Genomic DNA, 4,736 nt, shown 5'->3' with positions numbered 1-4,736 from the left:
ATATATATTAAACAGGAATAATCTATGTTTTAATCCATGCAGGAATTTTGATGAGTGTAACCACTAAAGAGTTTACTTTTGGATTTGGTTGAAAGATATTTAATTGACCAGATTAGGAAGTTATTTATTAACACAGCAAATAAAGAAGTTTTTCAGAATGTGCATCAGCTAAAATACAAGAAAAACAGCTCCTACCAGGGTCGACTGCTCTTCTGTAGTCTATTCTACTTGGCTTCTAATATGTCTCTTAGCAAAACTGGACTCTTTTGCCCAGGTTTAAAAACATAAATGGACATGACTCACACATCAGGACAGCGGTGAAAACGGAACCGAGCGTGTCTTACAAAACATATTTTATTGTAACTTATGAGATAACTTATCTCTCCTGATGTTCAAAGCTTTAACTGCCCAAAGATCTTTCACACACACAGTTTTCTCTTAAAAGTTTCTGGGAAACAAAATACAGAAAATATGTGAAAAGACTTAAATTCCAAAAAATTTAGGATGAAATAATCAGGATATTTTCAGGTCAGGAAGCCTTTGGAAAAAAAACAGTTCAGGGCAGTCAATGTTCAGACCAGAAGAAGCTGAAAAAAAGCTGTTAATGCTTCACGTGAGTACTGTACCTGCCATATAGTCCCACTACCAGCTACTGTATAGCCCATGTTCCTGACTGTAGCAGAACAAAAGGTCATAAAGCAAAGGTAGGCAGGATGGAAATGGGAGGGATTTAACCTTTGTCCCCAGAGTGAAAGTTAATTAATGTTATGAAAGTAGTTATGAAAGAGGGAGAAACAGAGGAAGTCTTGTGTTTCACGATTTTGTCACAGTTTTAATAAATGGAAAATCTTGGATTATACAACTTTGTTCATCCTGAGTGTGTGTGTGAACAATTTAGGTTTTGTTCCATAAAAAACAACTTTACGATTGAAAAAAACTACATAATTAATCTTTAAATGTTCCTTGTTTTGGGTGTGTGCTGCTGACGTCTTGTCTCTTGTAAAACAGATCATCTGCAATGTTTTTATTAAACCATTTCCAGTCCAAATAGACAAAGTTTCTCTGCTGTTCATTTKTCATCTATTTTCTTCCGTCCTGCAATGTTTTTGTTGTTTAATAAACTTGTTCTTTGCAGGGAGCCCATGCCTGTTTTATGCAGGTTGATGTATACTTCAGTTTTTTTACTTTGGTACTCATTCCTCTTGTTATTCACACTTCTGTTTTCAATTTAAATCTAGAGTATATTTTTTATGTTAAAACTTACTTTTTGTTTTTCTGTTCTTACTCTATATGTAATGCAGATACATCTGAATTTCCCCACTAAGGGACAATAAATTCTATTCTATTCTATGCTAATGATGATTTTTTACAATTATTCAGATAAGAACCTGATTTCAGGAGCTTCTCACAACTGCAGAGAAACACTTGATTTTACATCAGATTTAACTAAACCACTTCACACTCAATGAAGTTAAATTATCTCCAGATTTACAGCAGAATACCCATTACAGCAATAACCATGATTGAAGAACATCACCTAAACTATTAAAACACCTACAGTGAACATTTCCTGCACAGTAAATGCTGAAAGAGCATCACTGATGACTAATTTTCAATTATGCATCAATACATAAAGTAATGTGAGGGGAGTTTTACCTGATAAGAGTTTTAAAGTAGTAATACTTATCGTTTAGAGACACAGTTCATTTTGTTGCTAACAAAACACTGATGATAAATTTAATAAAAATAAATAAAAATTAGAAAACACAAAATTGTTTTTTTCCCCAGTAATTTGACTTGACAGAGAATTAAAATTTCTCCCATAAAACGACAAATGTATAATAAAAACATTACAGCGGCTGATTTTATTCTGGATTTTTAATTCTGCATTTCCATGAAAATAATAAAATATCCAGCTTTTCCTCGTTCATTGAAAAAAGAAGTTACATTTACAAAACAGCAAATATGTAAAAGGCAGCAAAAAATGTTTTTTTTTTAAATGACAGCTGCACTATTATATAAAAATATGTGTTCAGCCAATGAGCCCTTGTAATGTGGTCAGTTCTATTGAGGTCCTTTAGTAACCAGATTAGTACTTAATACCTCCTGCTTTTTATAAGACCCTGTCACGCTATAACATTTAGACTTATGTCGACTTAAATTAGTCATATAGGTTCATCTAAATGTTAGCATTACAGTATGTCAGGGTTCCAGTATCAGTTTTTAATTACATCTTCAATGTGGACATCTTTGGTGTTGGACAAAAKGTTTAAATTGAAATAGTGTGACAGGGCCTTTATGATCATAAACTCACTGATCTGCAGAGTCAGACTGCAGCAGAAAGTCAATGCTTCCCGGAGGCAGAGCGTCCTCTCCCTGACTCAGGACGCAGTGCAGGTAAGCAGCAGTGGCTTTCTCCCTCTGAATTTTACACCAGTAATGCAGCATGGCAAAAACTCGCTCCACGTGGCTAGAATGATCTGCTTCGATCTGCTCCAGCTTCACAGTTTTGATGTCCAGATGTCTGCCGATCGCCCTCCAGGAGATGCCGATTTCACGAGCCACAGACATCAGCTGCTTCTCTGTGACTAAACCTGCAACACAACAACCACAGACACGGTGGAGCATGCTCCAGGTTATGTTACTGTAAAACAACAACAACAACAACAACAACAACAACAACAACAACAACAATAATAATAAAAATAGTCTAAGTGGAGTCTGACTCACGGTTCATCTTTTTGGATGGAGTTATAACATCTGCTTCAGAAACTTCTTCTCTCGTTGCAGGTCTTTTGTTTGTTTCTAAAAAATAAAAACAAACATCCCTTTAATTAACTTGTGATAATGCTGAAAATTCAGTGAATTAAATACCATATAAAGTCCTTATTCTGTACCTAAAGACACTGTGTTGACATGCAGATCATTGACAAAATCCAGCATTGGAAAGGTCTCCTGAAAGTCTGGTTCCTTCAGCATGTATAGTAGTCTCTGTGCTGCTTCAGGACCTCTCTGAATGATGTGATCCAAAAGGTCTGTCACCTTTTCACTTGGAACTTTACGGCATTTTATCCGCTCGTAGCCCTCGTCAGAAAGAAGACATCGAGAATCTGCGCACTGCAGAACAAAGTCTGCGTCTGCTCGGAGAATCTTGATCAGCTTTACTTTGTGGAGTCTGAGTACAGCTGCAGGTTTCTCAGCCATGATGAATGGATGAAATGAATGAATGAATATTTCTGGACAATACATTAGAAATTTTGAAATGTTATGTTAGAAACTGCAATCAAAACAAGGCAAAAATCTGGTTGATTAACAGGAATAAACACATAAACGGCGGAAAATAAAGTTACTGTGGGACAAAGAGAAATATTAACTCAAATTTCAAAATACTTATAGTTTATGTCATATGATGTGTTCCTTCACTAGCAGAATGGAAACCGTTTTTCTGATGATGCGTTCACGCTCTTAGCTTATTACTCATTACTAAATGCTCCAAACAACCTCCCTTTTTCAACAAGTGCTGTTTTAAACAACAAGTAAAATACACGTCCTCACCATTCACTTCTACTACAACAACCGAGCGGTAGCAGACACAGCTAGCTGCCTGTTTGTTTTGTTTTTATTTCCCCCATTTCCATCAGCTCTGCTTCTTCTTCTGCTGCCGTCAAATAATGTTTCCACGAACGTCTCGTTTTTGTTTGTTGCCACCCAGTGGCTAAAATGTGTAACTGCAGCAAACTGGGGTGTTTTTGGTGACACCTGGTGACACTGTCCACACATCTTTTATTCAATGGCAGAGTTGAAAAGTAACTAAGTATAAATACTTTGTTATTGTACTTAAGTAGACATTTTGGCTGTCTGTACTTTACTTTAGTACATTTTATCAGCCAACTTTTTACTTCTACTCCTTACATTTTTACACAATTGTCTGTATTTTCTACTCCCTACATTTTTAAAAAAGGTAAGAAGTAGAAAGTCATTACTCCTATTTCATTCTGGCTCATTAATATATATATGTATTCTATCCCAATAAACTGTGCCTTTGAATTCAATTGTGTTTGGATGAGAAGTATAAATATATACCATTCTGACACAAAGTTTGAACACAATCCATCACAGCTACAGTATATGCCTTTAAACAAAGTATTTGGAAAATGTAACCTCTCATTTTTACTCAATATTTTGACTTTTAACCGTACATTTTATGTCAGAAATTTACTTTTGTTAAGTAAAAATAAAATCTGATACTTAAAGACTTTTACTCGAAAAATATTCTTAGTGGAGACTTGAACTTTTATCAAAGTAACTTTATGATAAGATACTTGTACTTTTACTCAAGTATCATTTTGTGATACTTTATACAACACTGTTCGATCCCCACTGTATTTGTTTATATCTTATTTAATAGTTTCTCCTACTTCCTCCTGGGCTTCTGTCCACACTAATACTTAAAATTTTATCAAAGTAACTTTATGATAAGATACTTGTACTTTTACTCAAGTATCATTTTGTGATACTTTATACAACACTGTTCGATAGTGACCCTAAAATAAAATAAAATAAAATAAAATAAAATAAAATAAAATAACAACACGATTCAAACAACGCCTTGTTTTAAAACATTATAAAAATTGCATCAATCATATGATACATTTCTAATTTTCTGTAACTTTCATTCATGATTATGCCTTTTTTCTAACTGCATCAAACACACACACACACACACACACACACAC

The 4,736-nt window shown here is 34.5% G+C and overlaps 1 protein-coding gene across 1 annotated transcript in view; it reads right to left on the bottom strand.

Moving 5' to 3' along the window:
* csad (cysteine sulfinic acid decarboxylase) overlaps window positions 1–3,687 on the bottom strand; it is a gene marked incomplete in the record, with an annotated part of 8,293 nt that extends 4,606 nt beyond the window's left edge. Inside the window, 1 exon segment of the mRNA XM_014018245.1 lies at window positions 3,556–3,687.
* Between the last annotated feature and the right edge of the window lie 1,049 nt (window positions 3,688–4,736).

The sequence above is a fragment of the Austrofundulus limnaeus genome, unplaced genomic scaffold, assembly GCF_001266775.1.
Source record: "Austrofundulus limnaeus strain Quisiro unplaced genomic scaffold, Austrofundulus_limnaeus-1.0 Scaffold3, whole genome shotgun sequence".
NCBI lineage: Eukaryota > Metazoa > Chordata > Actinopteri > Cyprinodontiformes > Rivulidae > Austrofundulus > Austrofundulus limnaeus.
The sequence above is the reverse complement of the archived record's forward strand: the minus strand, read 5'-3'. Positions and strand labels throughout refer to the sequence as shown.